Raw genomic sequence first — 26,872 nt, forward strand, 5'->3', positions numbered from 1 at the left:
TTGTGGCACCAAATTGTAGAGGAGTTCAAACACTACAAATCATGACATTTGAGCAAACACCAAGGATCAACATATCCAAGGGAACCATCAACACAAGAGGGCAAGAGAATACAGATCCCAACACTTAGAAAAAAATCTAGCATGTGATTCTGCAATAATCTCTTAGCTACCAAACAACAAGAAATCCACTCATCTACAAGATTATCATGGCAACCAAAATTACCAAAGCCTAATACCCACAAAACACTAGCACTTTCAGGTTGACACTTCCACCAAAGCATGCCTAGAAAACATACTACATAATTCACAAAATGCCACATCAACACAAAATATTAGTTTTGCAAACTTGCTCAAAAGACAAAACCAATGCCACCATTAGATTCCTTGGGTAATTCTACCCAAACACCAGATATCATACTCATATATTCCTATGGAGAAAACAGACACTAAACTGAAATGAAAATCACTCCCAATTCCTATTTGACTTATAAGTCACATCAGCCTAAGTTGGCATATCCCACATTTGGACAATTTCCAAATAGGGCAAATTTTCTACAGCACTCAGAAACAACATAAAAATAAATGGAGAGGGGTCCCACTAGTAGTGAGCCAGGCCCCTAAGAGAATGACAGATGGGGCCATGGGCCCACTGTCACGGTCTCACTCACATGCAACACTTTCAGGTTGACACTTCCACCAAAGAATGCCTAGAAAACATACTACAAAATTCACAAAATGCCACATCATCAAAAAATATCAGTTTTGCAAACTTGTTCAAAAGACAAAATCAATGCCGCCATTGGATTCCTTGGGTAATTCTACCCAAACACCATATATCATACTCATATATTCCTATGGAGAAAACAGACACAAAACTGAAATGAAAATCACTCCCAATCCTTATTTGACTTAGAGCAAGCACAATAAGGTACAGTCAGCAGACAGTAAGGATTAACATACTATATTTTTATTGAGTTGGATGAGAGAGAAGAGGAGAGAGAAGGGAAGCGGACTCTTCGTGAAGAGCTAGCTCTAGCACGTGCTCCTAGGTGCTTTGTGAGGATGAAAGGTGCGCCTATATAATAAAAGTAGTACTCTTTTATAGCTAACTATTGTACAAGCTAGTTATAAGATGGCCTATAAGATGACTTATAGCCAGCAGTTGGCTATACTATTACACCATGCTCTTATAAGTCACATCTGCCTAAGTTAGCATATGCCATATAGGGCAGAGTCCACATTTGGACAATTTCCAAATAGGGCAAGTTTTCTACAGCACTCAGAAACAACATTAAAAATAAATGGAGAGGGGCCCCGCTGGTAGTGAGCCAGGCCCCTAAGAGAATGACATATGGGGCCAAGGGCCCACTGTCACGGTCTCACTCACAGAATGCAAAAATGGGGTGTTCATCTGCCTAAGTTGGCATATGCCATATAGGGCAGAGTCCACATTTGGACAATTTCTAAATAGGGCAAATTTTCTACAGCACTCAGAAACAACATTAAAAATAAATGGAGAGGGGTACAGCTGGCAGTGAGCCAGGCCCCTAAGAGAATGACAGATGGGGCCAAGGGCCCACTGTCACGGTCTCACTCACATAATGCAAAAATGGGGTGTTCTACAGCGCGCCCGAGGAATCGAACCGACGCAAGGGCCCACTGTCACGGTCTCACTCACATAATGCAAAAATGGGGCGTTCATCTGCCTAAGTTGGCATATGCCATATAGGGGAGAGTCCACATTTGGACAATTTCTAAATAGGGCAAATTTTCTACAGCACTCAGAAACAACATTAAAAATAAATGGAGAGGGGTACAGCTGGCAGTGAGCCAGGCCCCTAAGAGAATGACAGATGGGACCAAGGGCCCACTGTCACGGTCTCACTCACATAATGCAAAAATGAGGTGTTCTACAGCGCGCCCGAGGAATCGAACCGACGCAAGGGCCCACTGTCACGGTCTCACTCACATAATGCAAAAATGGGGCGTTCATCTGCCTAAGTTGGCATATGCCATATAGGGCAGAGTCCACATTTGGACAATTTCTAAATAGGGCAAATTTTCTACAGCACTCAGAAACAACATTAAAAATAAATGGAGAGGGGTACAGCTGGCAGTGAGCCAGGCCCCTAAGAGAATGACAGATGGGACCAAGGGCCCAGTGTCACGGTCTCACTCACATAATGCAAAAATGAAGTGTTCTACAGCGCGCCCGAGGAATCGAACCGACGCAAGGGCCCACTGTCACGGTCTCACTCACATAATGCAAAAATGGGGTGTTCATCTGCCTAAGTTAGCATATGCCATATAGGGCAGAGTCCACATTTGGACAATTTCTAAATAGGGCAAATTTTCTACAGCACTCAGAAACAACATTAAAAATAAATGGAGAGGGGTACAGCTGGCAGTGAGCCAGGCCCCTAAGAGAATGACAGATGGGACCAAGGGCCCACTGTCACGGTCTCACTCACATAATGCAAAAATGGGGTGTTCTACAGCGCGCCCGAGGAATCGAACCGACGCAAGGGCCCACTGTCACGGTGTCACTCACATAATGCAAAAATGGGGCGTTCATTTGCCTAAGTTGGCATATGCCATATAGGGCAGAGTCCACATTTGGACAATTTCTAAATAGGGCAAATTTTCTACAGCACTCAGAAACAACATTAAAAATAAATGGAGAGGGGTACAGCTGGCAGTGAGCCAAGCCCCTAAGAGGATGACAGATGGGGCCAAGGGCCCACTGTCACGGTCTCACTCACATAAGGGTGTTCTACAGATCCGAGGAATCGAACCGACTACCTCATGGTAGAGGCGCGGGCGGTCAAGTGGTCAACCACTGGGTTATGCCACGGTTGCTGACCACAGGGGCGTCTCGACTTATATTACCCTAGAGCGATGCGGGGCCGACCCGTCTTCTTCCCTGCAAGACTGCAACAGACAAGGCGACACGTCGTCAGCGAGCGGTGCGGCGAAGGCGGTGGCTGAGGCTTACCGGAGAGGCTTCGGGAACCCTAGGGGTCCCGTTCCCGGGGCTGCTCGACTCTACAGCAAGGAAGGGGCGTCGGAGCTCGAGCACGAGCAGAGGCTCGCTCGTCTCGGCTATGGCAGCAAGCCAGCAGGTGCTGCGAGCACGCGGCGAGGCGAGGCGAGGCGGGCGAGCTACGGGGCGCTGGCATGCTGGCATGGCTAGCTGCGCTGTCTGGCTACCGCACGAGCTTCTACGCGGACAAAGCGCAAACAAATCGCACCTTGGTGCAGAGCACCAAGTGCGCGGTCTTGGCACGGGCACGACGTGCTATACACCTAGCAATCTACGTCCGGAAAGCTCAAGGGTGACGCGTGGCTCACCTAGGGATCGATGGGCAAGAAGAAGCGGCTGGAGGCGCGTCGCAGACGCTGCTCAGGACAGCGGAGCGTGCCGGTGTTTCGGGTCCGCGACGAACAGGAAGAAGAGCTCGGGGCGGCGAAGATCTACAACCTCGGTGTCCTCCTTGGCTTCGTAGAAGAAGAGGAGCACCAGGGGCTTCCTTCCCGTGCACCAAACGAGCGGGACCGCGACGGAGATGTCAACCCCAGGCACGAGCTGCTGCTCGGCCGGAGCACGACGGACGCGGCGATAGCATGGCACTTGGGGGGGCTTACCTGCGGCGGCGAGGCAGGGTGGAGGGCGGAACGGAGAGAGGGGAGATTCTAGGGCATCAGGGGCATGTATTGTAGGGGCCGCGGGCGCCGGACGGCCATCAAATCGACCGGCTGCCGACGTGGAGCTGCTGGATGCGCAGCCGTATAGAGGTGCACGATGCCTGTGTGGCTGCGGGGCTGGCGAGGCTGCTCGCTAGCTGCTGCTCCACTGCTGGGCCAGGAGAGGGAGGAGTCCTAGGAGCAGCCTCTCTCTCTCTCTTTCACACAAACTAATAACAGTGCACGTGCGTTGCACGTCTTCACAAACATAAAGTTCAAGTAAGTATAAAATTTGAAATCATATTATACTATGACCACCTTATTATCTCTAAAGAAAAGAGGGAAGGGGGAATACAAACCTATCAAAGTGAAGAACACATTTTTACGATCAAACATATTTTTCGAGTGCACAATGATGGATTAAGATGGTAGTTTTCATATATGAGCAACATAAAAGCAGAGTTGTATTTTGAGAGATCTGAATTATTCAGACATGTCTTACTGCAATAGATTCAGAGTTAAGCCTAAATAATAGTGCCCTGTTTTTCTAAAGAAGATTGTGTTTTGCATATGTTCAACATGAAAGCAGAGTTCCATATTATGAGGTTTAGATTGTTCACATACGTCTTAGCGCAGTACCTTCAGACATAAGCATGAACAAGGATGGTTTGTTTTTTCGAAGAAGGTACTGTTGGTATATGAGCAACATAAAAGCATATATATGCTTTCAGAGATACACATTGTTCATGCATATGCTTGGCCAAAGTCAGAGTGATGCATACATCGAAAATTAAAGAGTTCTTCGAAAGGTAACCTAGAAATTCAAATCCAAACATACTGGTACTACTATATCAGCCTATATATGTGGCCAGCAGTTGCGAATGTAAATGAAGATCTTTGAGTCTTTCCATTGCTGCTGATGTTACACACCCCATCCTGGAAAAGATTCGAGTCCTTCCATTGCTGCTGTAAGTGACTTTCTGCTGCTATAAAAATGTCTCAAGTTCTGTTATGATACAATGACACCTGCTACGCGTACTGGAAGCCCCAACTGAACACATTATCAAAAAAGCTATAGCTCCAATTAAGAATAGTATATCAACTATCCACCTGATTCAGAACAACCATAAATAAGTAACAATGCTAAAGGGGCAAGCTTCCGGTTTTTCCTGTTTCTTGAACTTTTTTAACTGCGTGCAGTGGATAATTATGTAGGATAGTAATTGAGCACGTGCAACGCACGTCTCCACCAACACACATAAAATCCGTCTGAATATAAAGTATAAATTTGTATTCTATAAATTCTGAAAAATGGAACAAGGCATGACAAAAAAAAGAATTGATACACAACAAAGTGTGTTTTTAACATCAACTCGTAAATGATGTCAATGATTCAAGAACATAACATCAGATGAACATAAATATACTGAATAATCATGCATGCAGGGCATGTCTCAAATAGTTTATACACTAAATCAAACATAAGGGACCTTACAAATTTTATGGTAAAAGAACCAAGGGAACAAACTGAAGTGTTGCAATGCAACCTTAGAAAGACCAGATACATCTATTGTCTAATATGTGTAAGTAGTTCTCGCACAAAATGGCATGTCTTCTTCAGATTAGCCCCCTTAAACTTTGGTAAGTATATGAAATACTGGCATGAATGGAGGAAGCGGCTACTATTTCACATCATATTTCGAAACTTTGATGAAATGAAACCATCCATATCAATCAGTGCTTCAGGGTCAACAATGTTCATTCTGTTGACCCGAGTGTGAATCAGTCAGATCATTTCATACAAACTCTGACGAGGAAAGTTTCCAACTGGCCATTCTTAGGTCATAGCAATGTAATTTAATGACCAGTACTTTCCTACCTTACAAGATGGTGCATATACATATAATAAGTTAATTCTAGAAGCAAAGTACCAGAAACTAGACTGTATTTACTTGTCGACCGTTTCATAGTTGTGAAGATTTCATACATAAGTTTTTACAGTACAACACTAGCTTAGAGCAAGATTATTGTCTATATATGATGAAAATAGACTAACCATGAATAGCATCAGCCACAGAAGGAAATATGAACTTCTAAATAGATTATATGACCTCAGCTGTAATCTTATAACAGTAGATATGTGATGTAAGCATGAAGTAAAGAAAAGTCCGGAACTTCGTTTCACAAAGTTGAACCACGGGATTTCAGCAAAAAAGAATTCAGTGAAGATCCATGTCCTCCATTCGAATCTATGATTCATTTTCTTTCTCAGCCATTTCCTTTTTATAAGCCTGCAACCTTTCTTTAAATTTCTTGCTCTCTTCAAAGTTTGCCTTTCTCTTCACAGCTTTCTGAGTTTCACAAGGAGAATAGCACATTTAGGGAGACAAAGAACTCCTACAAATTATGATAGAAAACAAAATAAATAAATTTTAGCAATGACTCTAACTTAGGGCAAAAGGTTGCTTACCTCCTGCCGGAAGCACCTATCAAGCTTAATCTTAAGATATGTGCATTCACCAAAGAAAAACTTTTATCGGGTGATCCACATGGCACTTCTGGAATTCTTCGATAATCTGGGCAACAAGGAAATTAAATTTTATAATCTGGTAACGTCTGTGAAAATATACCCTTGAAATGACAAACCTTCAGATAGAGAGAGAGGTTAGTACAAAGATACCTCAGCACACATAGGATGCCTATGTAGGGTTAGATGAGGATGCATTTGAGACTGCATGAAAGTTGCTCAAGTTAGCAAGATCCCAAAGTAGATTCTTCTACATATGACAGACTGTAACACTACAAACCAGGGGTCAGTTCTTTTCATGCAGGATTCTGCAGAATCAAGATTCTGGAAAATTCTCAAAGAATCTGCCATCCAGTTCTTTTCTGAGATTGCAGTTTGAGATTGTGGATTGAGTCGTGTGCTGAAATGTTTGTACTACCCTTAGACAGAAACTGCTTGATGAATTGTTAACACTTTATTGTTTTGAACAGTATCTACCATTACCACTCACCATTCCCACATTAACATTGAGAAACAACATTCATCCATCCAACAACATCATTCATACAGTAGCAAAAGACAGGAGAAAGAGAGGAATAAGATGTGTTCATCTAACAGCATCATTCATGAAAACTTCTACAATAGCAGCATCTAATAGCATGTAGTATATGTTAACATCATCATTCGTCCATCTAACATCATACAGAAAGACATATATCCATCCATCTAATAGCATATACGTTGTAGGCATCTAGTAGCAGCATCTAACATCATGATTCATCCATCTAACAGCATATAGAAATCCATCTATACATCCATCTAACAGCATAGAGAAGGCATCAATCCATCCATCCATCTAGCAAATTAGCGTACAAAAAAAAGAGGAACAGAGGGATGCTCACCGTGGGTTGTAGGAAAGGAGAGCACCGACGGCTGGTTCGCTTGAAGGAGAGGGATGGACGCCCGGCGTTTGTGTCCAGAAGAGGCCGAGGGATGGCCGGCGGCGTCGATATCCAGAGGAGGTAGGGGGGAGGCGGCGGGAGGCATCAGCAGGGGAGAGGATGGGTCCGACGCCTAGTACTGGGCCGGTGAGGCGGGTCCGGCGGCGGCGCACATGCCTTGTTTCCGGCAGGTAGGCGGCGGCGGCAGTGGCCCCTCCAACACTAGCAAACGCAGCCACGGCCACACCAACAGCAGCAGCACCATGAAGGCGGATGGGGATATCCTTCTGTATCGATCGGGATGAGAAACATGAGTGGAGTTGCAGATCTGAGTGAAACAAGGGGAGAGATTGGAGATGGGTCCTCACCCGAAGCCGGAAGTCGCCGTGGAAGGATCCTCCGTCCGCTTGCTGGGACACACGGCGATGGCGCTGGCGGCGGAAGCGGGAGCCAGGGCGGAGGTTTGGGTTGGTGGCGGCGAGGCAGAGGAGCGGTGTGGGATTTGAAACGGCGGAGGCGGCGGGTGCGTGAGGCTAGCAGGGCGGGGCCGAGCGAGCGGCGGCGGCGAGTGCGTGAGGCTAGCGGGGCTTGCCGAGCGAGCGGCGGCGACGGGTGCGCGAGGCGAGCGGGTGGCGGGGCGAATTCACGAGCGGGGGGGGGGGGGGGGGGGGGGGGAGTTCAGGAGCGGTTCCAGAACATGGACGTGGGGTGGGATTAGCGAGCGATGGAATTAGCGTGCTTGGTTTCGGTAACGAAAATTGTCTACTTTCGTTAACAACATGTTTAGACCGTTGATTAAGTAATTAGACGGCTGAGATGATGAGTTGGATCTGCCCTCTCGTGCTTTTATTAGTAGAGATAAAACGGGTTTTCCTTTGTTTTAAAATCAACTACAAGGAAAATTAGTAACCCCTGATCTGAAAAGAGAGGTTGGAGAAGAAAAATACTTTTGAACTCACAAAATTACACACAAATAAATAACATGAGTTTTAGCATTTAGGAAGCCATAAAAAGTAAAACCCATTTATTTTATAAGCACTCTGTTTTGCAAACAAACGGAATGCAAAATTTATTTCAAACCAGAATAAAACACACAAAAATTGTAAACAAAATATTTAGAAGCGGGGCAACATTTTTAAAAGACTAAAAGAGCAACTTTTATCATATCTTTCTTAAAAAGAATAAGAAGGTTTTTCCTATTGAACCAACAGGGGTTTAAATAAGAAAAGGTTTTAGGTGGAGTCACCCACATTAGCAAACACATGGCACAACAACCACAACACTTCACTAAATATGATGCAACACAAGATGATTATGATGATGCCATGATGCCATGATGAAACAAGGGATAGAAGCAAAACTTATTTTATTACAAGCACATGGCATGCCAAAGTTGGAAGGTTCCATACATGGGGAGGTTGCATAAATGGAAAGAGGGTGCACTGGGGCTGTTACAGTCGGGCGTCTTGGGCAATGCCGAAGGCGTATTAGGCCAATGGCGTTTTCACCTTAGGGAGGCGGGATAGGCTGGAGCCGTCTTCACATATCCGGCGCGGGCCTGATCGAACACCCTATCAAAGGCTAACTAGTGGGGTTGCCGGCCCCACTCGCAGGTTCTTCTTCCTCCTTATGCGGGTGCCGGCTGGAGAGACCACGGAGGTGCGACAGAGCAGGGCCGATGCTTACTCTAGCGGCTCCGGCCACCCCCGGCGACCGCCCGGCGACCCATGTTGTCGGGAGGAAGAGGCGCTTTCATCCCCACACCTCACGAACATCGAGGCCCATTGGAGTGTTGTCCACACTGGCGACGGAAAGCGGTGACTGTGAGTTCGTACAGAACGACATAGTTGGGGACAGGAAATCTAGGGGGTTGGAGAAGGGATCGATGCAACGCTTGGGGTGCCCTGGTGTGGTCTAGAGTGGGATGGACCATCCGAGAGGCTCGAATTTGAGCGGCGTCCGGGGGATGGCTTCGGCCATGAGGGCGAATTACAAGGCATGAGAAGAGCTATGGGTGGTATGAGGGGTTCATGAAGGAGAGAGTGGTGGAGTAGGGGCGTCTAGAGGGCTCGTGGGCGAGCTAATAGGGAGGGGCGACTAGAGGGTGCATTGAGTGTGCCCGGATGCTGTCGGCATGGAGAGCACGTGTGCCAGAGACGATTTGGATCATTGCTAGCGTCGAGGAATGCCGTGGGAGGTCGAGAGAGGTTCCTTGGCGCGCGTTGGAATGTTGGCGCTACCAGCCATGAGCTACACGATAAGAAAAGCGACAGAGAGCCATTTCTACATGTTAGTGTTGTGGTCATCACACCAATGCGTATCTAGGGAGACATTTTGGTTAGCCAAGGTTGTCTAGCATTCAAGGGATGCTTGCCAGAGGGCACTGGTGCAATTTGGGTCCATATGGAGCTGGGTGGAGTAGGTTTTGACCGCAGGTAAGTTTGCAGTAGCAAACTTGGGAGCTATCTCATGGTTTTTTACTTAAGAGCAAAGGCGGTAAAAAGTTGTCTGGGTGGCTTAGGTATGGAAGGACTAGGTGCACACCAAATTCCAGCTCACGGAGATAAATCATCTATACATAATGGAAGGAAAGATGGAAGAAGTGCATGCCAGAGTTGTCCGAACAGCCATATGGGAGGGTTTTAGCCATCAACGATTGTTCCCTTGCCAAGATAGAGTTATTTCAGGTAGAAGTGGGCTAGCACATGCTATGGTAAAAAAATTAGAGGCAAGGAGAATCCTTTTGGGTCAACTTTTCTTGTCCACTAGCTTGTGGCATAAGGTGTTTGTGTTGTGTTTGGGCTAGGTAGAGGAATCCTATGGCCTTGATATTCACCAAGAGTAAATTCTAAGGCCAATTGGCCCTGATCACCAATTTTGAGATTATATGTTAAAATTTGACACTGTAAACTTGATAAACCCTAGAAATGGGAAGAAATGGATTTCCTTTGATCTAGTCATGCAAATCTCTTCTCCTTAATGCACTACTTGGTGTGTTGGCATTATTTTGGGTTTAGAGCATGCCCGAAAAGTTTGGGACTGGTTGGATAAACTTGACAATGCAATTGTTTCCAATTTTGGAAATCACAAGAAATGTGTTTGGGGGGATTTGGACAGGTTGATATGTTCTCCTTGATGCACCAATTAGAGTATTAGAACATGTCCACAAAGTTTGAAAATAATTGGAGACACTTTGCAATGTAAAGTTGTTGAAGTATAGTTCTGGAGAGAGAGAGTTTTGGTATATTTTGTTGGACAAAATCAATTTGGATTGAGTTGAAACTTGGCAAGATCTTCACATATATCATGCGTGACTTTCTAGAAGTTTCCTCGAATTATTTGAGAATATTTCTTATAGAAGTATTTCAAATACTTGAAATACACAGAAAAGGTTTTGGAGGATTTTGTCCAGTATTTGGAACATAGCCATGTGATGAAACTCTTATGTATGGAAAATTTATGTCCACTCAGTTTCCCTAATTTTTTCAAATATTTTGGAACCATAAAAATAATTTTACTTTATAAAAGATCATTTCTGGCATCAGAAAAAGGTATTTAAATAAAATAGGAAATATAATTTTAAATAAAAATTTTGTGGTTTTGGAAAGTCTTTTTGATGATATTTGGGGCAAAACATCTTCGCACTTTTGAGCACTTGTAGTACTAACCTCAATTCAGGGTTTTTTGAAAGCTTAAATTAAATAAAATCTTTTTGGCCAAATATTTTATATAAATAGTTTTAGATCCTATACACATGGTATTTTCATTGGGCAAATTGTTTTGGAGCAAGGTGATGAGTCTTGAGAGAAGGAGATTTTTTGTGATTTAAAACACAAACAAGCACGCAAGCAAATGGCAATCAATCAAGCATCTCATGCATACACAAGTTTTAATTTGTCCTAATTTTGAGCTATGCTAACTTAGTCAGGAGAGGAAAAACACAAGTGTTAGAGCATATTTCTCCATATGTGGTTTTGGTAATTGATGAAAATCTCTATGGACTAATGGTTTCCTTAAGTTATATTTGTAGGATTTGTCCATGGTACTTCTTGAAGGCCATTTGTTGGTTTCAAGGAGTTTATATGATGACGAAGGTGATACTCAAGGTATTATCCAAAGAATGGTCATAAATACACAAGGTTGATCAATACTAAGACAAAGAGTAAATCAAGTTGATCAACACATAAAGCGTACACGATGTATCGAGAGGGAACAAGTGATCCCATGGTATGGTAAACATTGTCCATTACGCTTTTGTGTACTAACCCATGGTCTTCGTGAGAGTTCTATGTGGGGTTAGGTGTATTTCCATGGTCTTGCATGAAGAGGAAGATCTCATACAACCCATGGAGGATGACATCAAGTGGTGATCGTCATCAAGATTGCGGTGTGCAAGTTCAAGTGGAGCATCACGAAGATATCGTGCTTGAAGCTTGTCATCCATTGTGGCGGGAGTGGACTTGTGAAGATGTGATGAAGAGTGGCTCACCCATAGTGGAGTATGGGGGAGCAATTTACAAGTTTTAATCAAGCCAGCGCAATCAAGAAAGGTGGTCCATCTTGAGGAAGTCAAGATCGTCATCATCTAGCTCAAGTGGACCATGTCCAAGGTATAGGTATGCCCTTGGTAGGGCTTTTCTACTTTAGGATAGATTGCCATACAGTCAACCGGGGGGGGGGGGGTCTCAAGTGAGTATCAGCTCAAACCATTTTAATCCTTGCATCATCTTTCTTGGTTCTTGTTTGGTGGTTCTCTTTGTGAGTATTTGAGCTTATGGTCATTTTTATGACAAGCTTGAGTTCATCGAAAACAGAGTTCATGTGCATCTTCTATCATGTTTTTGATGTTGGAGTTGTTGACGGTTCTTCATTCATAGAGGTTTCACATCTCTATATCATTGGCATTTTCATAACTGCATGTTCTTAAGATAGCTCTTGTCGTCGTGAATCCAACAAGCTTGAGTTTGCTCAATTCGGAGCTCGTATGCGAAAGTTATGGCAGTTCTGGGCAGGTTCTGTGTTCCAAGCGGTAGTATTGTTCCTTGGAGCGGTACTACCTCTTATCATCGGTACTACCACCCGGGCCGGCGGTAGTACTGCTCCTGGGCGGTAGTGGTCCAGCTGGTACCGCTGGCCAGTACCGCAGCCCATAAGTTCGAGACCTTTTTTGGTCGGACTTTGCGGTAGTGTCGGGCGGTAGTACCGCCCGTAATGCGGTACTACTGCTTGTTACTACCGCTCCTGGCAGTACTGTCGGCCTTGCCCCCTCTCTGTTCGGCCTCCCTCTGCATGAGCAGTAGTACCGCTCACTCTGGAGCGGTACTACCTCTTATCATTGGTAGTACCGCTCCCGGGAGCAGTAGTACCTCTCTAGCTCGGGCAGATGTGGTGGATAACGGGCAGATTCCTCCACCCTATAAAAGGGGGTCTTCTTCCCCAATGGTTTTCTATTCATTGAGCTCGTGTTTGCGCACCATTGTTGACTAATGACCCACAAGTATAGGGGATTGATACGTCCCAAACGTATCTATAATTTCTGTTTGTTCCATGCTCTTTTGGGTAAAATTGTTACATGTTTTGCTACACTTTTATACCTTTTTACACATATTTGGACTAGCCTACTAACTTAGTGAACCCAATGCCAGTTTCTATCTGCTGATGTCTTTTTTGCAGGGATTTTTACCCCAATTTCCAAAGCCCCAAAGATCCCGAGAAAAATATATATATATCAGCGTGACGAAAGCTTCACGAGGCATCAAGTGGGGCCAGAGGGGAGCCAGGGCTCGCCCAGGCGGCCTCCCTATGGGGCCCACCTCCTGGCCGCGCCACCAGGTCGCCTGGGTGGGGGCCACATCCTCTGGTGCCCTTCTTCGGCCTATATTTACCTCTCCGATAGAAAACCCTATCACGAGATCCAAAATCGCGAATTTCTCCATCATTCCGCCGCTGCAGCGCTTCCGAGATCGGGAGCGCTAGAAGACCTCTTCTCGGCACCCTGTCATAGGGAGGATTGACCTCCGGGAGCTTCTCCACCACCATGGACGCTTCCTGGATGTGCTGTGAGTAGTCCTCCTTGGACCATGAGTCCATGACTAGTAGCTATGTGATGTCTTCTCTCCAATCTTGTGCTTCAATGCTTAGCCCTTGTGAGCTGCCCTACATGATCAAGGCATCTATGTAATTTACCTGTTGTTGCTATGCTTGGTTTGGTGGGATCCAATGGAATATGAGATTATGTTCAGATTGTGATGGGTTATATATTTGCTTCTCCTTTTATATTATGTTCTTGAGTAATTCATGCAGGTTCTCCATTGCTTTTTATTGCTTTGGCCGAGTAGTAGATTGTAACTCCAAGAGGGAGCATTATTCATGATTGTGGGTTCATGCCCCCTGATGTCTAGCTTGAGTGACAGAAACATGAGATTATGGGATGTGATGTTGCCACCAGGGAGAAAACAACGATGCTTGTGACCACGGTTGCAAGGATTGTTTACCTTACGCAAAGTTCGTTAATGCAGTTGTCCGTTGCTTTGAGTTTACACTTTGGGTGGGGCTGTCAACTTAATACCAGCGAGATGTTCTGGATAGATATCTCAACTTAATACTTCCCATTACTTTGGAGCCTCTAACTTTCTTGTAGCATGATTATCATTATGGTGCGTTTATAATTCTGTCAATTTCCCAGCTGTAACTTGTTTACCCAGCATAGTTTTTTATCGTCTTTTGGGAGAGAGACATCACTAGTGAACATCATGGGACTCTCGTCCATATTACCACCATTGTTTACACCTCCACCATTTACTGCTTTTATTTACTTTTCCGTTGCAATCACTATCACTATTCCCGCTTGTGTTTTGATCCTTTGCAAACTACAAGGCCGGAGAGCTTGACAACCTCTCTGAACTCGTTGGGAGCAAAGTTATTTGTTGTGTGTGCAGGTCCACTTCTTCTACTAGGGCCAGAGCAGCGGACACCTATGATACGTCTCCAACGTATCTATAATTTTTGATGGTTTCATGCTACTATCTTGCCAAACTTTGCATGTTTTGCATGCTTTTTATTTATTTTCTGGGACTAACTTATTAACTCAGTGCCAAGTGCCAGTTCCTGTTTTTTCCATGTTTTTGACCCCTTTGAGAGGACATTTTGAAACGGAGTCCAAACGGAAGAAAATCCCTGAAAAGATTTTTTTTTTGGAACGGAAGAAGATCGGAGAACTTGGGAGCCAAGCCAGAAGAGCCCCATGGACCCCACAAGCCCCCACCCCGCGGCCTGGGGGGGCGTGCCATCCAGGCTTGTGGGCCCCCTGGAGGTCCCCTGACCTAGATCTTTCGCCTATATAATCCCATAAATTCCAGAAAAAAATGAAGAGATCATCGCAGTCGCTTTTCCGCCGCCGCAAGCTTCTGTCTCTGCAAGATCCCATCTGGGGCACGTCCTGGTGCCATGCCGGAGGGGGGATTTGGATACGGAGGGCTTCTTCATCAACACCATGACCTCTCCGATGATGCGTGAGTAGTTCACCATAGACCTACGGGTCCATAGCTAGTAACTAGATGGCTTCTTCTCTCTCTTGGATCTTGAATACAAAGTTCTCCATGATCTTCATGGAGATCTATCCGATGCAATCTTCTTTTGCGGTGTGTTTGTCGAGATCCGATGAATTGTGGATTTATGATCAGATTATCTATGAATCTTATTTGAGTTTCTTCTGATCTCTCTTATGCATGATTTCATATCCTTGTAATTCTCTTCGAGTTGTGGGTTTTGTCTGGCCAACTAGATCTATGATTCTTGCAATGGGAGAAGTGCTTGGTTTTGGGTTCATACCGTGCGGTGACCTCACCCAGTGACAGAAGGGGTAGCGAGGCACGCATCATGTTGTTGCCATCAACGGTAAAAAGATGGGGTTTTCATCATTGGTGTGAGATTATCCCTCTACATCATGTCATCTTGCTTAAAGCGTTACTCTGTTCATCATGAACTCAATACAGTAGATGCATGCTGGATAGCGGTTGATGTGTGAAGTAATAGGAGTAGATGCAGAAAGTATCGGTCTACTTGTCTCGAACGTGATGCCTATATGCATGATCATTGCCTTAGATATCGTCATGACTTTGCGCGGTTCTATCGATTGCTTGGCAGTAATTTTTTCACCCACCGTGATACTTGCTATTTTGAGAGAAGCATCTAGTGAACACTATGGCCCCGAGGGTCTACTCCACACCATATTTTCAGCCTTACACTTTTTACTTCATTGCACTTTCCGCCTTCAGATCTCACTTTGCAAACAATCTTGAAGGGATTGACAACCCCTTTGAAGCGTTCGGTGCAAGCTTGTTTGTGTTTGCGCATGTACTCTGGACTTGACGAGACCCTCCTTCTGGATCGATACCTTGGTTCTCAAACTGAGGGAAATACTTACTGCTCCTGTGCTGCATCACCCTTTCCTCTTCAAGGGAAGAACCAACGCAAGCCCAGCCTCTGTCAACGTGTCAACTTCTGGCGCTGTTGTCTGTGGGATAGCAACCTACTTGTTGATGCTCGGAGTCCTCCTGGTTCGATAAACCTTACAGTCCCCGTGTAAGGGAAATCTGCTGCTGACTACATCTCCACCTTCCACTTGGGGTAACCAACGAGGGGCGAGAAGTATATCCATCAACTCATCATCGGGGATCTATCGTAGTCCTTTCGATAAGTAAGAGTGTCGAACCCAATGAGGAGCAGAAGGAAATGACAAGCGGTTCTCAGTAAGGTATTCTTTGCAAGTAGTGAAATTGTCGGTAACAGAATGTTTTGTGATAAAGTAATTTGTAACGAGTAGCAAGTAACAAATGTAATAAAGGTCCAGAAAGGTGGCCCAATCCTTTTTGTAGCAAAGGACAAGCCTGGACAAACTCTTATATAAAGCAAAGTGCTCCCGAGTACACATGGGAATTTCTGTCAAGCTAGTTTTTATCATGCTCGTATGATTCACGTTTGTTACTTTGATAATTTGGTATGTGGATGGACCGGTGCTTGGGTGCTTCCCTTTCTTGGACAAACATCCCACTTATGATTAACCTCTCTCGCAAGCATCCACAACTAAGAAAGAAGAATTAAGATAAATCTAACCATAGCATGAAACATATGGATCCAAATCAGCCCCTTACGAAGCAATGCATAAACTAGGGTTTAAGCTTCTGTCACTCTAGAACCCCATTATCTACTTATTACTTTCCAATGCCTTCCCCTAGCCCAAATAATGGTGAAGTGTCATGTAGTCGACGTTCACATGACACCACTAGAGGAGAGACAACATACATCTTATCAAAATATCAAACGAATACCAAATTCACATGATAACTTATAGCAAGATGTATCCCATGTCCTCGGGAACAAACGTAATTACTCACAAAGCATATTCATGTTCATAATCAGAGGAGTATTAACAATCATAAAGGATATGAATATATAATCTTCCACCAAGTAAACCAACTAGCATTAACTACAAGGAGTAATCAACACTACTAGCAACCCACAGGTACCAAGCTGAGGTTTTGAGACAAAGATTGGATACAAGAGATGAACTAGGGTTTGGAGAGGAGATGGTGTAGATGAAGATGTTGATGGATATTGACCCCCTCTCGATGAGAGGATTGTTGGTGATGACGATGGCTTCGATTTCCCCCTCCGAGAGGGAAGTTTCCCCGACAGAATAGCTCCACCCGAGCTCTAGATTGGTTTTGCTGAAGTTTCACCTCGAGACGGCGACGCTTCACAGCGAAAGTTATGATATGATTTTTTCAGGTCAAAACCCTTCATATAGCAGAAGATGGGCACCGGAGGCCTGCCAGGGGCCCACAAGCCTACAAGGCGCGCCCATGGGGTAGGCCGCGCCCCTGGCTTGTGGCCACCTGGTGGGTCCCCTCATGTATTTCTTTCGCCCAATATTTTTATATATTCCAAAATAATTATCTATAAGTTTTCAGGACTTTTGGAGCTGTGCAGAATAGGTCTCTCAAATTTGCTCCTTTTTCGGTCTAGAATTCCATCTGCCAGCATTCTCTCTCTTCATGTAAACCTTGTAAAATAACAGAGAAAAATGCATAAGTATTGTACCAAAATGTGTATTTACAGCCCATAATGCAATAAATATCGATATAAAAGCATGATGCAAAATGGACGTATCATTGACCTTCTTCGAGCTTGCTAACTCTCAATCCCTCGAATGAATCTTGCTAGTTCTTGAGGGAAAAGAGAGAGGAGATCTAGATTCACATCTCCACCAATCATTTTCTCCTCTATATGAGGGGAACCCCTTGGATCTAGATCTTGGAGTTCTTCGTGTTCTTCCTCTCATTTTCTTCCATAGCATTAGTTGTTGTGGAGGGATTTGGGAGATAAGGACTTGGGCACTCCATGTACCCTTGCCATTGAATTTGGTGCATAGGTTTCAGTTCTTTGCGGTGATACGTGGAAGTGAAGTTTGAGAAGCTTATTACTCTTGGGTGGTTGGTACCCTAATACTTGTTCTTCCTGCGTGCTTTGGCATCCTGGAAGCTTGGTGGTGCCTCAAAGTTCAATCATTATGGTGTAAAGCTCCGCGCAAGCGTCGAGGTCTCCAATTAGGTTGTGGAGATTGCCCCGAGCATTTGAGGTTACCTCGAAGCCATATTCCATTATGGTGAAACTTCGTGGTGTTGTTGGGAGCCTCCAGATAAGTTGTGGAGACTGACCCAACCTTGTTTGTATGGGTTTGATAACTGTCCTTAAGGGTCCCTTAGTGGAATCACGACATCTTGCATTGTGCGAGGGAGTGAGGATATTACGGTGGCCATAGTGGCATCTTGGGGAGCATTGTGCCTCCACATGGCTCCAAACACAGATTAGCATCCACAAGGGTGTGACCTTCGGGATACATCGTTGTATCCACGTGCCTCGATTATCTCTTACGCGAGCCTCTTACTTATGCACTTTACTTTGTGATAGCCATATTGTTTCTTGTTATATATCTTTCTATCACTTAGTTGTTTATCTTGCTTAGCATAAGTTGTTGGTGCGCATAGGTGAGCCTAGTTGTTTCATATTTTGTGCTTGACTAATTAAACGTTACATTTATTTTGCATTTTTTCTAGCCTAAACCATAATTATTTTAAAGCACCTATTCACCCCCCTCTAGGCGACATCCACGTCCTTTCAACAGGGTGTGACACAATCTTTGCGTTTGATCTTCCTATCCCTACCCTCTACTTACATATGCATGTCTTTACTTTTCACTGCTATACTCTTAGACTTGCATGTGTACGGTGTGCTTGACTTGCTACAATTGCTAAAACTTGACCACAACTAAAATTGGGAAAATTCTAAGTTTTTATTTGGTCAAGTAGTCTAATCACGCCCCCTCTAGACATACTCCGGATCCTACAAGTGGTATCAGAGCTTTGGTCTCCATTGCATTGGTTTCACAACCTAGGAGAGTACGCCGTCTATTGAGGGAAACTACCACCATAGAGGTCCATATTCTGATGGTACAAACTTTTCTTGTTGGAAGCATAAAATGAATGCATATTCTTGGTCATAACCCTGCCGTTTGGGTAGTTGTTCGAGTTGGATTGCAAGGTGAATCCTTTGGTGATGGAAGGGAACCAGATTGTGAAGCGACCGCAAAAGAATTGTAGATGTTGCAATACAATGCTCAAGCATGTGACATTCTATTTAACCGCCTATGTCCCGAAGAGTTCGACAAGACTAGCCGTCTTGATGTGAAGGAAATTTGGGAAATTTGGTTGATATGCACGAAGGTACCAAATCCATCATGGAATCTAAGTTGGATGTGCTATAGAGTCAACTTGACAAGTTCAAGATGAAGGCTGGTGAAGGAGTCGCTGAAATGTACTTTAGGCTTGCTCTCACCACAAATGAGATTGTGGGCTTAGGAAGCGAATAAATGACAGACAAATTCATCATCAAGAAGATCCTTATAGCCTTGGATGGAAACTACGATACTGTGTGCACATTGATCCAAATGATGCCAAACTACAAAGATCTCAAGCCAATGTAAGTCATTGGAAGGATTATTGCTTATGAAATGTCACTCAAAGACAAAGAAGAGCTTCATAACAAGTCAAGCATTGCATAGAAAGGTCCATGTGACACTCCCGCTACTTCAAATGACAACCTTGTCATAAATGAAGAGATAAGCCTCATGGTCAAGAAATTCAAAAAGTTCTACGAGAATAGAGGCAAAGAGAGAAGCTCGAACTCAAGATGTGAAGAGAAGCATTCATCTAGTCATGTACGAAAATGCTACAATTGTGGAAGGCCCGGAAGCAACTCCAATGAGTGCACTCCCCCCACAAAAGAAGAGAAGAGTCACCTAGAAGACGAAGCTCAAGATATGAGTCACCTCGAAGGGAGAGAAGGAGTAGAGAAGATCCTTATGAATGAAGACCCTCCCGCAGAAGCAAGTAGTCAAAGAAGAAGGAGAAGTACACCAAGATCCACTCAAGAAGAAGACATAAAGCTCATGTTGGTGAATGGGTATCCGACTCGGAATCCAACAACCAATCCGACAAAAGCTACCACTCCAACTCCGACTATAGTCAAGATGAAGGTGTTGCCAGACTAACACTCGTATCCTCCAGTTCCTATGACATATTTGATTCACCAAATGAAGGATTTGGAAATTTCTTCATGACTAAAGGCCCCAAGGTATCACACCCTGAGTACTTTGACTCTAATAGTGACGAGCATGACTATGATGACTTGCTCTTTGATAAAACTAGTAATATCAATTAAAATGAACTTGATGGGTCATGTAATGATGATAAGAAGGAGATTGAGCATCTAACTAAAGAATTAAACAATCAAAATTTAGCCCATGAATCTACTCTCGAAGATCATAGAGAGCTTGCAAGAACTCATGAGAAGTTATGCTTCGACAAGGTAAATTTAGAGCAAGAGCATGGGTTTCTTAAAGCGATCAATGATGATCTTCGAAAGAAGGTTTCTGCTTATCTATACAAATGATTACTATTGTCTACTTTTGTTCCACAAGTTAAACCGAAGCATAGTAGTAACAAAGGCAAGAAAGTTTCTTTATCTAGTAACAACAACACTAATGCTAAATCAAAAGATGTTGTTACTAGTAGCTCTATTGATTCCACTAATGATTCTCTTAGCCAAGTTACATTTGAGCAAGAAAACAATTTATGGAAAGGAATTATAGAGAGGTGTGTCGTCAAGAGTCTTTCGGAAGTAAGCAATTCGAGGAGATTGTACGCACGCAAGGAGGAAACCGGAAGAAACAAGGCATTGGGTACTTCAGTTACAATGGAGTTGAATGGGAAGAAGGTCAATAGCCCAATCCAAAGTTTATTCCCCAAAAGGATAAGTATGATCCTACTCTACCCAAGGGAACAAATTCTCAAGATGACCTTCCACCACAAGACCACAAGCTCAAGGGCAAGGAAAATCTTCAAGAGGAGATTGACTCGTTTGAAGAAGAATCACAAGCCATGGTCAAGTGGATTTCTAAGGCCACCACTCGCTCTACTTCATTAAGCGCTACCTCAACTCCCAGGGTCCCCATCAAGTTGATGTGGGTCCCCAAGAAGAAGAACTAGAGAAGTGAGGGGTGACTCCACCAACAAAATTCACTATTATTCATTTTGGCAAGAACTATTTGCAATAAACTCCAACCCTATGCATTAGTTCAAGGAGTCGCATATTCCCTCAAAGTTAAGCAAGGGACAAGGTAATTAATGTATCAATGGATATCATCTCATATGTACTTCATTACATGTCCATAAATGTCCTTGTATTTGTTTCTTATGTGGGACTAACCCATGTAGGTGAGAAGAGTATGAAACAACAAGGATAGCTCCCAACTCAAGCTGATCTTCATCAACAATGATCATCCACCACTACTACACCTACGTGAAGTATTGTTCGACAAAATCGAAGGCTAGTTTATCTCTCTTAGGGGGGATGTCACATCAAAGGGGGGCATGACTCTAAGACTTGAGTCAAATCCTCTCATAAGATGTGAACACATTGAAAGCTTTATGTAAAAGTGGTAACCCCACTTGTTCCTAAACGATGAGTATGACCTATGATGAAGTATTCTTGCTTGGCTCCTAAGTCAACATACACATATATAGATGACTTCGTTGTCACCAAAGTTCTTGGTAGATACTAGCGTGGTTGTGCATGTTTGCCATGTTTAATTTGACATCTTATTGTGTGAGCATGTTGGTATGCATATTTTTACTCATTCGAGGATATCCAATTGTTGTTCTCTGGATTGTCATTTTCTTTGGCCAATTGGATATACAAGAATGCCTAAGTGCCCCTCTATAGCTATCTATGCTTTGTCGTCTCAAATTCTATTAATGCTTCATCACAAAATTTCAGCAAGCACTTTTTGGACCCTCTGTGTGAGGAGCACTCAGTGTTCCATCTCGACAATAGCTAACTTCCTAAACCTCCCATGCGCCACTCGGTGTAACCAACTCCACAAAATTAGTTCCACTTAAGCACTAGGGTTGATATCGTTTCTGAACCTCGGTACCACCGATTTTATAATCTCGGACTCATTGAGTTAAGAAACTCGGTGGCACCAAAATTCCAGAATCAGTGTCATTTACAACCAGAGGTATATAAACCCGCTCACATGAGATTGAAAAATTCTTCAAACATTTGGCCTCTCGCAACCATCTGCTGTCGCCGCTCGTGTCTTTAGACTTCTTACTTGCCTCCCGTGCGCCTAGCCGCGAGAGTCCTTCACTGTCGACTGCATTCACTCCCACAGTCATCGCTGGAGCGAAGCCTTCACCAGATTAGAGTAAGGTTTCTACCCCTTTTTGCACTCCCAAAATCTGATTCTTGCGCATTAGGTCTAGTACATCTTCTTGCCACAAATTGCAATGCTTCCACCCAAAAACAAATTCCATTAGATAAGTTAAACAAGACTTTTTGGGCTTAGGTTTCCGCGTTGTGTGTCTCGGCGTCACTGAGTTGGCACGGATCGGTGTCACCAATTCGAAGTCTAGGATTTCTGAGAACTATCTCGATGAGACCAAGTTTCCCTTTTCGGTGAAACTGAAAGGGGTGACCTAGTCTGTGTTTAAGAGAAAGTAAGCCTCGGAGACTCCAAAAACATAAACTCGATGGAACCGAAGCCTCCTCAGCACAAACATAACACTAAGATTTTGAGTTCAAAATTTTGCAAAATGTCCATGTTTTGTGACGCTAATCTTTTAAAACTCCTGTATATCTATGGTAGGATCTGAGGACAGCCAGAATGCATAGTGTGGAAATTGATTCACGCGCTAGTCCTAAGAGGAGTCAGTTAAATCCAGGCACCTCAAGTTCTCATGAAGCACCGAAGGCAGAAAATAGAGCAAGGTAGAAGCTCAACTCGGAAGAGGAAGATGCTGATTTTATCCGTGAGGAAATCACTTCCCTCAAGCAAAGAAAGAGAGGGCAATAGTCAGGAAGATTCCACAGTTTGTTGCAGCCAAAAGAGGGTTATCTCAATCTTCATAACAACCAAGTGGAGCTGGAAGGACTAAATCTCTAGCCAAGAAGCCAGGACAAAAGAGGCAAAGAACTAGGTTTCTTAAACTAGTTGTCCACCCATCTACACCTAAGTACTCAAATGAAGAGGGATAGCAGGAAGGGGAACCAGCTAATCCACCTCCATCCAAGAAGAAGAAACTCATGGGAGATGCTATGCCCAGCAAGCCAGCAACCAAGGCCAAGCCATCTGCTCCCAAGGATAAGAAGCATGTAACCTCTAAGCCGAAGAGGACTACAAGATACATACGTGCAGCTGCGAAGAACAATGGTTCTGCATCAAGGGATGCTGCTGCAGAAGGAGAGGAAATTGATGTGTTGAGGAAGCTGAGACCATATCTACGAGAATATAATGATAACCCACAATTATAGGGGATCGCAACAGTTTTCCAGGGTAGAGTATTCAACCCAAATTTGTTGATTCGACACAAGGGGAAGCCAAAGAATATTCTCAAGTATTAGCAGTTGAGTTGTCAATTCAACCACACCTAAAAGACTTAGTATCTGCAACAAAGTATCAGTAGAAGAGTAGTGTGATAGCAACAGTAGCAACAATAACAGCAGCAGCAGCGACAGCAATAGCGACACAGTAACAGTAGCAGCAGAGTAACGTAGCAAGCACCAGTAGGAAAAACTCATAGGCATTGGATCAGTGATGGATAATTATGCCGGATGATATTCATCATGCAACAGTTATAACACGGAGAGATACGTAACTAGCTCCAGTTCGTCAATGTAATGTAGGCATGTATTCCGTATGTAGTCATACGTGCTTAGGGAAAAGAACTTGCATGACATCTATTGTCCATCCCTCCCGAGGTAGCGGGGTCCTAATGGAAACTACAGGATATTAAGGGTCTCCTTTTAATAGAGAACCAGAACAACGCAATAGCACTTGGTGAATACATGAACTCCTCATACTATGGTCATCTCCGGGAGTGGTTCCGGCTATTGTCACTCCGGGGTTGCCGGGTCATAACACATAGTAGGTGACTACAACTTGCAAGATAGGATCAAGAACACACATATATTGATGAGAACATAATAGGTTCAGATCTGAAATCATGGCACTCGGGCCCTAGTGACAAGCATTAAGCGTGGCAAAGTAGTAGCAACATCAATCTCAGAACATAGTGGAAACTTGATGTCTACTACGCAACCTTCTCCTTGTAGACGTTGTTGGTCCTCCAAGTGTAGAGGTTTGTAGGACAGTAGCAATTTTCCCTCAAGTGGGTGACGTAAGGTTTATCAATCCGTAGGAGGCATAGGATGAAGATGGTCTCTCTCAAGCAACCCTGCAACCAAATAACAAAGAGTCTCTTGTGTCCCCAACACACCCAATACAATGGTAAATTGTATAGGTGCACTAGTTTGGTGAAGAGATGGTGATACAAGTGCAATATGGATGGTAGATATAGGTTTTTGTAATCTGAAATTACAAAAACAGCAAGGTAACAAATGGTAAAAGTGAGCACGAACGGTATTGCAATGCGTCGAAACAAGGCTTAGGGTTCATACTTTCACTAGTGGAAGTTCTCTCAACAATGATAACATAATTGGATCATATAACTAGCCCTCAACATGCAACAAAGAGTCACTCCAAAGTCACTAATAGCGGAGAACAAACAAAGAGATTATTGTCAGGTACGAAACCACCACAAGGTTATTCTTTCTGATCGATCTATTCAAGAGTCCGTACTAAAATAGTACAAAGATATTATTTCCATTCAATCTTTCATAGAGTTAGTACTAGAATAACACCTTAAGATACATATCAACCAAGACCCTAATGTCACCTAGATACTCCATTGTCACCTCATGTATCAGTGGGCATGATTATACGATATGCATCACACAATCTCAGAATCATCTATTCAACCAACACACAGAACTTCAAAGAGTGCCCCTAAGTTTCTACCGGAGAGTCAAAACATGTGCCAACCCATATGCATAGGTTCCCAATGTCATGAAACCCACAAGTTGATCACCAAAACATACATCGAGTACTCACATGAATATCCAAACGTGTGCCAACCCATATGCATAGGTTCCCAATGTCACAAACCCGCAAGTTAATCACCAAAGATACACACGTGCAAGACATACATCAAGTGTTCTCAAAGACTCAATCCGATAAGATAACTTCAAAGGGGAAACTCAATTCGTTACAAGAAGGGAGAGGGGGAAGAACATTATAATATCCAACTATAGTAGCAAAGCCCGCAGTACATCGAGATCAAGACATCTCAAGAACACGAGAGAGAGATCAAACACATAGCTACTAGTACATACCCTCAGCCCCGAGGGAGAACTACTCCCTCCTCGTCATGGAGATCGCCGGGATGATGAAGATGGCCACCGGAGATGGGTTCCCCCTCCGGTAGGGTGTCGGAACGGGCTCCAGATTGGTTTTTGGTGGCTACAGAGGCTTGCGGCGACGGAACTCTCGATCTAGGTTTCTTTTTGGGGGTTTCTGGATTTATAGGAATTTATGGCGGTGGAATTACGTCAGTTGGGCCCACGAGGAGGTCACAAGCCTGGTAGGCGCGACCTAGGGGGGTGGGGGGCCTCCTGGGCTTGTGACTCCCTCGTGGCTCTTCTGGCCTTCTTCCAAAGCTTCAGGGGTCTCTTTTAGTCCAAAAAATTTTATCGCAAAGTTTTATTCCATTTGGACTCCGTCTGAAAAAGGGTCAAAAACGCGAAAAAACGTAAACTGGCACTAGGCACTGAGTTAATAGGTTAGTCCCAAAAATGGCATAATCATGCATATAAAACATCCAAAGTTGACAATATAATAGCATGGAACCATCAAAAATTATAGATACGTTGCAGACGTATCAAGCATCCCCAAGCTTAACTCCTGCTCGTCCTCGAGTAGGGAAGTGATAAAGACCGAATTTTTGATGTGGAATGCTACCTAACATATTTGTCCTTTGTAACTTCTGTCATGTGACATGAATGTTCAGATCCGTAAGATTAAAAACAATAATTTACTATTGACATGAAAACAATAATACTTCAAGCATACTAGCAAAGTAATCATGAACTTTTGAAATAACAAGGCCAAAGAAAGTAATCCCTACAAAATCGTTTAGTCTGGCTATGCTCCATCATCCCCACACAACGAATTTAAATCATGCACAACCCCGATATTGCCCAAGTATATGTTTTTGCACTCTTACTTTCTCAAACTTTTTCAACTCTCACGCAATACATGAGCGTGAGCCATGTATATAGCACTATAGGTGTAATAGAGTGTGGTGGAGGTTGTGAGGCAAAAAGGAGGAGATGGTCACATTGACTTGGCGTATTACTGGGCTATGGAGATGCCCATCAATAGATATCAATGTGAATGAGTAGGGATTGCCATGCAATGGATGCACGAGAGCTATAAGTGTGTGGAATCTCAAAAGAAGAACCAGTGGATGTGCACCCAACTTGCTTGCTCACGAAGACCTAGGGCAATTTTGAGGAAGCCCATCATTGGAATATACAAGCCAAGATATATAATGAAAATTCCAACTAGTATATGGAAGTGTCAAAACGAGAGACTCTCTATCTTGAAGAACATGGTGCTTTCGTGAAGCACAAGTGTGGAAAAAGATAGTAGCATTGCCCCTTCTCTCTTTTTCTCTCTCTTTTTTTTGTTTGGGCTCTTCGGCATCTTTGGCCTCCTTTTTTATTCCTCACATGGGACAATGCTCTAATAATGATGATCATCACACTTCTATTTACTCACAACTCAATACTTAGAGCAATGATGACTCTATATGAAATGCCTCCGGCAGTGTACCGGGATGTGCAACGATCTAGCTTAGCGTATGGCGTTGAAACATCTCGCTAGCTATCTCAAGATCATGCAATGGCAATATGAAAGTGACGGCACATGTCATGAGACAGAACAGTGGGAGTTGCATGGCAATATATCTCGGAATGGCTATGAAAATGCTATAATAGGTAGGTATGGTGGCTGTTTTGAGGAAGGTATATGGTGGGTTTGTGCACCGGCGAAAGTTGCGCGGTACTAGAGAGACTAGCAATGGTGGAAGGTAAAAGTTCATCTATACCATGGACTCACATTAGTCATGAAGAACTCATATACTTATTGCGAAAGTTTTTATTAGTAATCGAAACAAAGTGCTAAACGCATACTCCTAGGGGAAGGGTTGCTAGGTGTTAA

At 43.8% G+C, this 26,872-nt stretch overlaps 1 pseudogene; it reads right to left on the bottom strand.

Annotated features, from left to right (window-relative positions):
• Nucleotides 1–5,612: 5,612 nt before the first annotated feature.
• Nucleotides 5,613–7,084, bottom strand: LOC123448076 (annotated as a pseudogene).
• Nucleotides 7,085–26,872: the final 19,788 nt, after the last annotated feature.

This window comes from Hordeum vulgare, chromosome 4H, assembly GCF_904849725.1.
Source record: "Hordeum vulgare subsp. vulgare chromosome 4H, MorexV3_pseudomolecules_assembly, whole genome shotgun sequence".
Lineage (NCBI taxonomy): Eukaryota > Viridiplantae > Streptophyta > Magnoliopsida > Poales > Poaceae > Hordeum > Hordeum vulgare.